This window comes from Anser anser, assembly GCF_964211835.1.
Source record: "Anser anser genome assembly, chromosome: 2".
NCBI lineage: Eukaryota > Metazoa > Chordata > Aves > Anseriformes > Anatidae > Anser > Anser anser.
Window position 1 is genome coordinate 152,563,774 of NC_139721.1, and position 12,889 is coordinate 152,576,662.

At 40.8% G+C, this 12,889-nt stretch overlaps 1 protein-coding gene across 3 annotated transcripts in view; it reads left to right on the forward strand.

Moving 5' to 3' along the window:
- The window catches only part of ESYT2 (extended synaptotagmin 2), an 84,625-nt gene that overhangs the window by 12,835 nt on the left and 58,901 nt on the right, over positions 1-12,889 (forward strand). The window contains exon 1 of one of the 3 annotated variants that reach the window (XM_083823698.1): positions 3,625-3,813. The exons of the other annotated variants lie outside the window; for them this stretch is intronic. The gene's annotated coding sequence lies outside the window, so the exon portion shown is untranslated. Of the gene's footprint in view, positions 1-3,624; positions 3,814-12,889 lie in introns of those variants that run through there. 3 annotated transcript variants of the gene reach the window in all.

Genomic DNA, 12,889 nt, shown 5'->3' on the forward strand with positions numbered 1-12,889 from the left:
AATCACTTTGGAATTTCTTCTCTGAAGTTCTCATTCTTGATTCCAATGGAGCACATGAGCTCCTAGATTAGATGTAACCCATGAGAAGTTGTAAGGTTGCTTGCTTCTTTGCTTGAGGCTTGCATTGCTTGGGGCAATGATTTTCCTTTTTTGTCAGTCTGTCGTTTTGTGGGTTTTGCTGTTCCAGTCTCTTCCAACAGTCAAAGTGATGAGCTCCAGCTCCACTTTCTGCTGCTGTGATTGTTTGCATTCCTGTCTGTCCTACTATAGTGAATGCAACATCTAAGTAAGACACTTATGCTGCAATGTCCCACTGAGTAAGAGAAAGGGAAAAAATCTCTGATTTGGGGTAGCTCATATTAGTTAATGACATAGGATTTGACATGTCACTATTTTAACAGAAAGTGACTATATTCAGCTTCTGAGGACAAAAAAGAACATTGAGGCATTGAAATACGTATCTCAAAGACAGTGTTAATTTTTTTCACTGTACTTTACAAGTCACTTGATTGAGGACTTCTACATAGGCAAACAAATCTTAACTATGTAGTTAAGAGGAAAAAAAAATTCAACTTAGTTGAAACAAAAATTATCTGTAGGTGAATGTTAAGCTGGCTGACTATTTATGTCCGAACAATTTTTCAAATACATTGACCAGAGTCTGGGCTGTATTGGATGCAACAAATCATACCTAGCAACTGGAATGGTGCATTTTGATTGAGCATCCCTTCTAGAGTGAAAAGAAATAAAATATTTGTCTTTTTTTTTGGCTACTTGGAAAAGTCTATCAAATTCTTCAAGATAACTTTTTCAAGCTGAAATGGTATAGCTGCAAATTAACTACTATTTATGCAGATATCTGAAAGTGACTGTGGTATTTTACTCAGGGGGTTTGATGCTGTTTTAACTGTCATCGCTGCATTCTAAATTCAAGTGATATCTTGTGCAAGAAAGCTATTACATGCGATTAAGGGCTGGATACAGCCCATAGACTGCTGAAAATATCTATTAATCATACGGGGCTGGGATTCAGGCCTCAAACAACACAATCAGCAGTAAAAGCTGTAAAAAAAATCAATTGCCAATTAGTACAAATAATGACATTTGCTATTGCAGACTGAAATGTAGGTTCATCCTGCTGAATTTGGGCACCTCATTCGAGAGGTGCAAGCCTTTTTCTGCCATCTGTCTTCAGTCAGTGGGAAGGAGTGAGCTGAATTTTTTGCACGAGGTCCCTTTTCTCTGTATAATAAGAATCTCTGTATAATAAGAATGTAGAGTAATGAGGTCAAAACTCCATTGCTGCTTTTTACCTGCCTAAAATTAACAAAGAATGCTGTGGGCCACGGCTGCTGGATTTTAATTAATGTATAAAGTAAATATTCTACAATAGGACTTAAAAAAAAAAAAAAAAAAGATTAGCATGGTACAGCAGCCTCTATTGTAAACCTGCTGAGACTTTAGGAGATAAGAGTGGCTGGGCTGCAGATACCACTCCCTGCACGTGCACAAACATAACCTCTATCAAGAAAAGTCCAGATTAAGGAATGTGCTGCTTAGGGGCAATCCAATTAAGTGCCATAGTTATTCAGTCACTGTTGTGTGCACAATTCTGTGAAGCTAGATTTTAGGGAACTGATGGACTCCATGGATGATTCTTGTCAGTTCAGACTGTTGCCTTCAACTGATGTAAACTTATTCCCACTCATAAAACTGATATTCACTTTGGTTTTAGGCATAAGACGTTTGGTTTCCATTCAGAACTAGAATTTGCTTAACCGAAATTTAGACATAAATCGGTATTCATTGGAGATTTTCTTTATGATCAATGCAGGCATCTCCAGAGGACTCAATCTGCCCCTGGGGGAAGTGTTTCAAGGTGCCAGGTGTGTATCTGCAGAGGTCCTTCTTTTCTCTGTTAATGATAAAGCAGGTGCAGGTTGACTAGATTACTGTTGGACGTGTAAAAGATGGAAATCTTAAATTAGCGCAGAACAAATCATCCTAATGATCACCAATATTTGAATCTTTAAAATTGGAAACCTTTGAAATTGCTGTGAAGCCGTATGTAGGAGAAAGGTTGCTGAGAGGTAAAAGGAGTCTTCCTGGTGTGGAGCTGCAACTGGGATCTAGTGGGCATGATCTGATTACCCCATTGGAGCCGCACAACGTGCAAACATCCAAGGTGGGACCACAGATAGAGATCAAAATGCAGAAATGGAGAGCTTAAGTGTCAGTTAGAAGTGACTCATTCCTTAAAAATCCCATTGTGTGCTTCATGTTATGATTCAATTGCAGGCGGCGTGCTTACAAAGTGACTTACTGCTGCTGTCACCAAGTAAAGCAGTAGTAGTTTATGTTGACCGTTTTTACTGCCACATTGCAAAGTGGAATATAGACTGTTTAAAGTGGTAGAGTTTAGGATAAAGAATATTCAAGAGATCCCAAATGCTTGGGTTATCTGCAGCATTGATGATAATCAGCAATATGAGGGAAGAGGTAACAGCCCTGTGCTGTGTTCAGATAAGGAAAAATGTGTCCAACTTCCCTCCACTCTGTTGCTCCCTCTCCCTCCTGTCTGAACACCCAACAATTCCAGCAGTCTAAAGCTGGAACATCCCCTCTCTGTGTCCAAGACAGTACTAAAACGTAGTCACTTCCCTGCTTGCTACTCAGGGTTTGTTTGGAGGGCAGGAACTGCCTTTACACCAGGGCTGGTTACCTGGTGTTTACCCACAGCTGTAAGCACTTGCTGCGCAGGAGCCATGGCTGTGTGTACAGAAACAACTTTCTATGGTTCATGTCACTGCTCATGCTTGATTGGGCTTGGTACCTGGAAGTAAACCAGTGTTGTTCTTGAAAATCTTGGCTATATACTCAAGAGGGCAGTTATTTCACAAAGTTCCACTGAAGGGCTGGTTCTGTAACTGCTTCAGTAAATCTACAGCATATTCTCTCCAAAAATCGACGTCTCCCTCTCTAAATACATGCAAATAAAATAAGCATCGTGAATTTATATTAAAACTAGAGAAATGAAAATGAAGTATCCTTCAAGAAATATATTGCTAAACGTTAAACTTCCTGAACCAGGAGGAGGCAGATTCTTTAGTTTTTGGTTTTTGTATTTCTTTTGTTTTTTAGTATTGCTTTAAAAATAGCCAGGCTTAGAAAGAACACTTGTATTATTATTTTGTGTTTTTTTTAGAGTTTTGTGATTACTTTCTTCCCCTGTTTTTATGATGGAGGAATTCATAACAGAGGCTGAAGAATGTTTTGTCAGAGCGTGTTGCAAGACAACTGTTTTGAAAGATGGCATCGCTGCTGGTTTGCAGCCATGAGAGAGAGCATCTGTGTCCACGGGAAGCTGGAATCTCAGGGGATGTTATCTGGAACCAGGGCCTGCAGGAATTTAGTACGGTGAAGCATTGCCAGCTGACAGCTGGGCTTTTTACTTTATTTAGTCATTTGTATTTTTGTGTTTTCTACCGATACCTTAAAAGATGTCGTCATCTTGAAATCTACTTGTGAATTAAAAACAAACAAAAAAAAAATCAGATGTTGATTTTTAAACTTCAAATTTCCTACCCATAGCAATATTTTATTCTCCTTGGTTTTGTTGACTTGTAAAGACTTGCAGGGAAGGTCAAGTGACTGGAGAGCTGCCGCTGCGTACGCAAGTCAAACGATCAACAGGACGTTCAAATATCTAGGAGGGTTTTAACTATAATATTGCAACACGCAGCAGTGTCTTGGAGAAAAGGTACTGCGTGCCCGTCGGTATCCATGGACTAGAAGAGCTTGGTCAGTCTTTCGGTAAGTGACAGACTGAAAGCAAGGTTTGCCCTCCTGCTTACTGTGTGTGGTCTAGAACAGCATCTCTTAGAAGGCTTAAATCCTGTTTATTTCAAATTTAACTTTTTCAATGAAAATTGAGTTAATCGGTGTCAAAGTTAACAAATTTAAGTCTCAGTGCTGGCTTTCAGTCTGGTTTTGTCAGGTTTTAATTTAATATTTGTCATAGACACAGTCTCCATGCTCCATGGCCAAGCTGCCCGTGCCTTGTTCCTACCTGCAGAAGGATTCTTCCTGCAGTAGTTCTTGCAGTGTGCAATTTGTGGGATTCCTAGAATTTGTACGAGTTTGGCGGCTTACTTCCTTTGGGCCAAGATTTTACGTATTTTCCTAAGGCCACAATAATGAAATTTAGTTGCATTTAGATCTGAAAACCCTACTGCTTCTGAGCTTCCCACAATATCTTTCTGTTGGAGGCTGTGTGACTGACAATGGGTCTTGTGGCAGATTTGCAACTTGGTGGGTGTAAATGTGCAGATGCCACATGAACCAGTTCAGTGTGCAAAACCGGCATGCTGCTTTTCAACAGTGGACGTGTTTTTCAGTGGTTTCTCTTCCTTCTGTGGGTCTGACTTAAGCATGCTCGCCGTACTTGCTATAAAATGCCTTCTTGACTAAGAAGTGTTAAGCTCAGTCATGGGACAGTTCGGCCAGGTGAAAGGCTATTGAAACGGACCCATGATTTGGATGAAGACAGGAATTGTGACCTGTAGGCACAGACTGAAAACATGCTCATAAAACCTCCCCAGTATATAATGAAAATAACTTGTTCTACTTCAAAACCAAAGGATATTCCTGCAGAAGTTCGGTGGGGTTTTTAACTGTGTTGAACATTATCTTCTGTCATTTGATGACATTTTTTTGTTGTTTTTTCCCCTCCAAAGCATCTTTTGTTGACAACACCTAGAGCCAAAACAGTAAGGCTGGTGTACGAGGATAACAGTTAATTTATTTGGGTGGCAGGCTGGGTTTTGGCTCCACTGGGCAGCTCACACATATGAAGTCACACACCTGAGCTTAGAAATTGGTCTGGCTGAGCATGCTTCAGTCTTTCCTTAGCAACCCGAGCTACCCAAACCACACCAAGGCTGTTGTTCCTCCTCTGTGCTGAGCAATGGCAGCAAACTCCGTGGTGTTGGGGTGGGGTTTATAACCAGAAATAGCACAGTGATGCCTGCGATTGCACTGAGTTGGAACTCAATGGTCAGAGCGTCTTCCAGTTGCGTATTTCATTGGTTTCCTGTTTTCAGCGTGGTCCTGCCACGAAGGTTACTCAGCCTCTGCAGAATCTGGGTATATTCAGGGAGGGATCACATCACAGTGCTGCTTTTGTGCTTTGCCCTTGAACATCAGTTGTGGTTCCTGGGTGAGCTGGGCCTTTGATCTCACCTAGCACAGGAGTCCTTATGTTAAGTGGTGCCAGGGAAGTGTGGGATGTGTTTTGGGTATCTTTTTCTAAGAAATAACAGCGTGTTGTGCTGAAATACAGTCTGCTGGGGCGGAGGGACGGGGACACAACACAAAATGCTCTTAGGGAGAACTGATGTTAGAAACCGTAGTGCATCTGCTTTTAGGTAATCTGATATGAAAACTATTGAGCTTTCTATAAGAAATATGCAAATAACACTTCCTGTCTGTGTCTGTGACTTTCTAAAGAACTTTGCTTGGACTTCCGAATGTTTTAGAACCTGTTTGGGCAAGCTTTTTGCCCTTTCTGGATCAAATGGTAGTGTTACCAGTGAGCGTGTTGTGACTGATTTGTGGAGTGGGTGGTGGACTTAAAGCAACGAAGAAAAGAAATGAATGCGGACAGCAAAGAGCCCGCTAGGTTTCAGAGGGCTCTGGTGGGTGGCTGATGAAGTGCTTGAACCCAAGAACACGAAAGATACACGTGTAAGCTGGCAATGCCATGGCTGGTGCTGTCAAGTTATCTCAGGTTTTCCTCCCCACCAATTTTTATCGCTATGTTAACTGAGACCCAAATAATGTGTTCATGTTGTTATAATGTTCTGCTTTCTGTCACTTCCTTAGCATAGCTTTAGAGTTTCGGAGAGAGTTTATCACAGAGTATTTGCAGGTTCAACAAAGCTGCCACACATCGTCTGTCCGTAAGCCTTACACTTTATGGATGTTATGTAGTAAATTTGTAGTGGCGCAGGTAGAAATGATACAGGAGGATTTCAAAATGTCCATTATACTTTGAATGACTTATGTTAAAAAAAATGCTTTAATACGAAGAATAAACTGGCTAGATGTACTGGATGAAGTTCAGTATGTAGGATGTTGCACACTTTTGCTTCTCTTATGAGTCAGTCAAAACATGTGTGCATATATACTTTTCTCAGTTTAAAAACTGAATAATGAGCATATTCTACAGACTTGTTTGACTTCTCAGGATGCAGGTTAACCCAGCTTTTGAATTTGCATGCTCTGATAGTCTGTTTTAGCTTCAATACTACACAAAAATGGAAGTTCTTCCTTTAGCTCGTTTGTTTGTTGCAAACACAGGTTTGCAGTTTGCTCATCCCCAAACCAGTAACGTTGAAGTGGTCGATATTTGTCTGAGTTCACTTAGATTTGTGCCGAATGTGTTGTGAATTATAGGTTTGGTTTTTTTAAAGGTTTCATTGCAAGATGTGCACATTGAGTCAAGAAGATAATTGTACTTTTCAGTAATTAGCTGCTGGTAAGCCAGTTAAATAACAGGAAAGGAAATTGAATTTCCCTGCTAAGGAGAGCACTGAGTCTTGCAGAAGATGGTCAGTAGTTCTTGAACACTTTTATCTTTTCTGAAAATTGATGTCCATATTAATCTGCACAGAAGGGCTCCGTGGTCTCATTAGAGATCAGCTGTATAATTTACCAAGTGTTAACGGGGTAAGTTCTCCCTTGTGAAGGAACCTTAAGTGTAATGAGTCAGAACTCCTGACTGCAGGGGTTAGTTAGGAAAGTGGGTGGTGTGTCAGTGAAGTAAGACAAAATTTTCACTGCTTTAGTCTAGTAAGAGTGGTTGGCAATTTGGTGCAGAGCCCAGCGCTTCTTTTCGTAGCTATAGGCAATTCAAAGGATATTAAGTTGTGCTGCCACACTGGTTGTATAAGTCAGTTTGAAAACTAACATTTAGCAATCCAGAGAGGAAATTTTTTCTTCTGTTGATCATCAAGGCAGCGAAACGCTCTGGTATGCAGCAGGGTCCTTGGGAACATGTCTGGATTCCCAAGGGAATTGAAAAGGCATTTGTCATGTAGGCTTAGAAGTACAAAAGATGTTTCTAAAATGTGACAAATTGAAAAGAAGGTGTTAATACCTTTATAAAACTTACAAAGCCTGAAAGCTAAAATTTCAAGGTAATTAAACTTGCTAGGGAAAGGAAGAAGAGGAGTGAAATGACATCTGAGTTTAACAGGATAAAGTAGGCAACATGTCAAGATGTAGTACTGTGCAGCGCTTCAGGTAGCGAAATTCAGCGAGAGCTGTTACAGCTGCTGTTCATGCTACACCTTTCACAGCCTCACCGTTTAAAACCTGGGTTTCTGCTGCCAGCAGTGATTGCAAAGCTTGTGGGAATCCAGAGACATGCGAACGGGGGCTGTCATGAAATGCCCTGCCCTGTAACTACTGCTTACACCAGATGTCTGTAAGCTGGTGTGACAACAAGGCTTGGAGTGTAAATCCAGTTCTTGGTTGTTTTGTTCGTGTGCAGTGTTGTGCTGTTCAGTTCTTTACTTAACTCTGCTTGTCCTGGACTGTCATTGGACATTGGCATTTAAAATATAACTTAGTGCAGTGAATGCTCCATGCAGGTGAGATGGGCAAAGGGCACTGAGCTTCTGACCACTTAAGTAGTGAAGGTCACAGCACTGCTGCAAATGTGGCTAGGAAGTGCTCAAAATGGCAAACCCAAGAGCTGGTGTCGCCTCCCGTTATTAAGAAGTGCTCGACATCACTTCTGTTCCAACTGGCAGTTTCCAGGAACGGTAAATCTTTTGTTTCAACCACTAGATGATGGATGCCTCGAACTGTTTTTGTTATGAATTTTCCACTCCCCCTAAACTTGGGGATTGATTTCAGTGAGTCCTTGTTCTTGATGGCTTCTGACTAACGGGTGTACACTGAGCCCATGTAATGGGAGGGTTGGCTCTTGGCAGGTCTGCAGGCAGCGGCCAGGTGTCAGGGGGGTGAACACAGGGGGCTGTTAGGTCTCTGTGCATACTGCACCTAACCAGGCTTCTAGTCCATGCTTTGCTGCTGTATCCAGTGATTTCCTAAGTGCTTTTAAATTGAAATCCCTTTACATGAAGTATAATGGAATTTTTGTTATTATATTAGATTTTTAAAATGAAAATAAAAAGCCTAGCCATCTAACTATGAGAAGCATAACTTAATTTTCCCAGTCTGTTTTCATGCTGATGGTTTTGTTGGTTTGGCTGGTTTTTGGCCTTCCTGGCCCAGTCCAAACAGATCACTGCAAACTTAGGATCCTTTTCCAGCTGAAAGTAGAACAGAAATTTGGATACAGAGATAGTGAAAAACGTTACAAGATCCTCTTAAACTACAGTGGGAATGAAGCAGTTAGTTAGTCGACTTCGTCTCAATATTGAAGCCTGAGTTCTGGTAAGTGGTACTATGTGCTGGCACTTGAAGATGCTTCTGAAATGAGGCTGCACTAGATCAGTCAGTGCTGGAGGACTGACGGCTTAAAGCTTTCTATTTATAAAGAGGTGCACTGCAGCTGGGGATGGAACGGGCGGAGGGAAGCTGCGTGGTTCCTCTGGCAGCAGCAGTCTGCCTTGTAGGTAGGGTGGATTTTGCACGTGGATATGACAGAAACCCATGCCAATATATTTCCAGATGTTTGAAAGGAAATTGTGTAACCAAGAGTGGCACCGCAAGGATATAGTATTTGGTTTGTGTGTTCTGGAAGCTACTGATGCTGAGTTTTCAGGCTGAACGGCGTTCCTCTACTTGGGCTTGCAAAGGCTGAGTGTCAGGCTAGAAGTAGGATTTCCCAGTTTCCTTGCTAGCAGACTACTGTTCTGTCATTTTTCCAGAGCAGCTGCTTAGAATGCTTATCCCGGAGGATTTTATTATGGCAAGCTGCTGCTGAATAGGAGGGCTCTGGGTAACTTTGTCTTGCAGCACGCTCGCTCCATCTCTCTTTGTACTCGAACGCAAAAATAGCAGCACTTAAGCAAATTTTATTTAGTTTTCGTGCTGGTGAGTCAAATTGATGAAAAGTAATGTAGTTCTCAACAAGCCTCGCTGCCAGTATGAGTGAAGCATATGTAATAGATGCTGAAGTGAGAGGTATGCGTGGTGAAAATTGAACTTGGGCTTTGTGCTGCCTCAGCATCCTTCAGTTCTGAATTGCAAGACCGGCTTCTGGACGACCATATCAGTCATATCAGGGCACTGGAGCTTTTCTTTGCAAACACCAGCATCATTTTGAGTTTTCAAAAGCAGCGTTTGTCATTGCAGCTAGGTGGAATATCCAGATAGCAAAGAACTGCAGGATTGTCAGCTTTCTAAATGTAATTCCCAGTGCCTTCTGCAATGAGAGGGGCTGGGCTGGGGAAACAGGATGGCTTTCTCAATTAGTCTGATGTTCATAATTGGTATTTTTTTTTAATATTGAAACAAACTGGAATCCTTGTATTACTTAAATGAGAAAATGGTGGACATTTATAATCACTGAGGAAAAACGGATATACAGTCTTCATGCATTTAAAAACATTATATATTTTCAATTTAATTTAATGTTTTAATTCTAGCACAGCAGAAGGTTTGGGTGTGTGACCCCTCTCTATAGTTTGGGCCTTAGTGAAATTCAGCAGTTTGTGTTTAGGCAGCAGTGACTCTCCTAACTGTGCTGCAGCCTCTTGCAGCATTTTAGGAAGACTTGTTTTATGCTAGCATAGCCTGACTTCACAAAAAAACAGCCTATACACTGCTAATCATTTTCTTTGTCTTACAGATATAATACACAGAAATACATGTCGGGAAGTTTCCGTTAGGAGCTATCAGGATATTTATCCCATCTCTGTGAGCTACTGTTCATATCAATTTTAAACGGGTCAACATATTGGACAATTTTAAATGGGTCAACATTAGGACTTTCTTTAGACATTAAGAAGAAGAGGAGAGGAGCAGAGGTGACAGAAGGCTGCAATGCAATACAACTTTCTTACACCATTTACGGAGTTTCAGTTCCAATACTTGAGGGATATCACTGTTGTTATAGTAGCTTTCCTGTGTTACTATTTAAATCCAAAGGTGTTGAAAATCTGTTTCAGCCTTTCTACTAGAGCCAACCTTTTTTGTGTGTAATCGCCACCTTGTTGAAAGAATTACTTCTTCACCTTGGTGCTCCCTCTGACTGGGAGGCAGACAGCCTGTGGGACAGGGAAGAACACGGCAGACATCGCGCTGGAAAGGTTGTGCTGAGCAGAGCTCTGTAGCTTGTCGTGGCAGCTCCTAGGACTTGCTGAACTGATAGCAGCAGCTCACATGGGATGACGATGTTTGTGCCGGTAGGACATCGTAGGAACATTTGATGTGATACCAAGTATGTGTGTCTAATACCGCTCTCATCTCATAGGTGCAGAGCTGACTCAAAGGGCATGTAATTCTTTTTTTTAAAGGTTTATTTTGTTTTCCGACGTGTTGTCCAAGCATTTCAATGGCTCACATTCCAGTTTATAAATAAATACAATCCTTAACCTTGCTTGGCATTGTGACCGCTTCTTCCATTTAGATAAGTTTCCATTTTTCTAATATTTCCACTTTACTTTCAGGTTTTATAGTGCTCAGAGAGCCCTAGCAATTGATCCTAGGGCCCTTCCCCCACTCCTTTACATTTTCAGATGTTTGAGTTTTGGTTAAAGGCAATTACTGCCAAAACCTGTGCTGCTTATTTTAGGTAGGTTTTAGTTCTAGGACATGGTTAGTCTTGCTGATTTACATAGGCCTTCGTAATTACAGTTTTGAGGAGTACCCTGTGGCTGTAATAGTGTATATGACAAAACTGATTTCCTATATTCAGCCTGCTTCTGGATCTCCCAGATGTTTCTGTTAAAAGCCTTTCCATATGCAACACACGCCCAACGGTTCTCAATAAAGTTGTTTCAAGGGTCCTTGCCTAATTCCCGTACTGACAGCTTACAGCATTTATAATACTGAATATGAATTTTGCTGTGCAAAGGCTAGTAATTTTGATATATTTAAGACTGCAAACACAGAATCCATGCCAAAGCATGCTAAACAGAAACAAACTGTGATTGCCAGAAAGTAATGGAAACAGCGGTTGTTTGTTAATTTAGTCAGCAAGTGCCTGTGGTTAATTGCAGTGCTTTGAAGAACCCTAATTATTAACTGTTTCAGCTTCTTTCAGGAATACTGAATCCAGCAGTTCTGCAACAGTGGATGTTTAGTGTTGTTTTTTTTCCTTGTAATTCAGATGATAAGGGAGCTGCAGCATTTCTGGGGTTGAAAAAGTTAGGAAAATTGCCAGAATGACAGTGGAGGTGAATTACTGGGAAGAGAAGATGGAGGTGGACAGTGTAACAGGAGACAGACTTGGCTGCTCTGCTTTCCCTTCCAGCTCACCCTCATTTTACTTTAAAATGACTCATTTTACTTAAAATTACTTTAATTCTCATTGGAGAAGAGTGGATGTCCCCAGCCTGGGTTTGAGGAGCAGCATTTTCATGTTGTGTGGAGCAGCAGAAGACTCGGAGCGTATTCCTCTGTGCAAAGGAAGATTCCTCTGCTGCTGCTCCTCGTTTCTTGAGAGAGGGAATTGCTGGCTGGGATATGCTGTCTGTTAGGCCACAGCTCTGTTCAGCTCTCTCTCGCCTAAAATGTTTTAGGTCTGCCTGCCTTGCTGAGTGGGACACATTAAAAAGGTGCTAAAATGAGCTTGAATGCTGCTATATTATACTTTTAATTCTCTCGATGCTGGGATTCCTTTTCTTGAATCTTCTACCAAATTTCTCCAGTCAATTTGACTTAAAAGTGCAATGACTTCAGACAAATTAATCTGACAGTTATAATTCAAAGATTCACGTAATTTTAGTATTTTTTCCATGCCATTTAGCTTTAGGCTAAGTTTAAATAACTGCTGCTGGTGTGCTTTCGGAAGGTGATTTAAAGCAGCTAGGTTGCACTTTTGTTCTGAGGATCCCGTAGGATGCTCTCCCTCCACTGATGATGCATGAAGAGAATATGGAGACTAGTTGGGATACCTTTTAGGTTTTGATGTTTAATCTGGACAGATGTGCTTTTGATACAGAAGGATTTTTTTTTTCAGTTTAGCATTCCAAAGTAAGCAGAAGGTATCTAATTTGAGAGACATTTGTGAAATAACTGGAAAGCTGTAGTATGTAGAACACGTAGTTATAACTATATCAAGGTTCTTGGTTATATCGTGTGACCAGATAATAAAACTGGAAGTGACTAGTCAAGTGTCTTTCGGATCTTCAGCTGGATGGAGCAACAAGTAATTAAGTGCAATACAAATGGAAGGAACCAGATATAAACTAAGTCACGTGGCCTCAGACAGGAATTTTTTAAACGTAGCTAATACAACACGTTATTTTTACTGGAGTCTAAATTTTTGCCTGTAATCCTTGAGGGAAATAGAAGAAAAAAAAAGCTACATTGTAGGGTAGCTTTTTTTTAAAAAAACAGTTTTGAATTGCTTTTATTGCTCTCTTTTCTACATTGTTGTAATATGCTGTTCATGAAAAAATGATTGGTTTGTAGCAAGAAAGTTTTTTCATTTAATTTTATGGAATGTTCTCATCAATAGCAGAAGTTTCCTACTTGCAGTGTAGGTACCTTTTGCGTTGTGTCAGTCACCCTAAGGACCTCTGTACCATACTGTATTTATATCGCAATCACTAAATACAAGTTAAATATAAGGGTTGGCTGATAGACAGCTTGGAGAATGGCAATGTCTGACTACCTAGCCAATGATTTTAAAAAGGAAAATGTTTTAGGGCGAGAGGACCAGTGGATAACAACTACTACTGTGTAT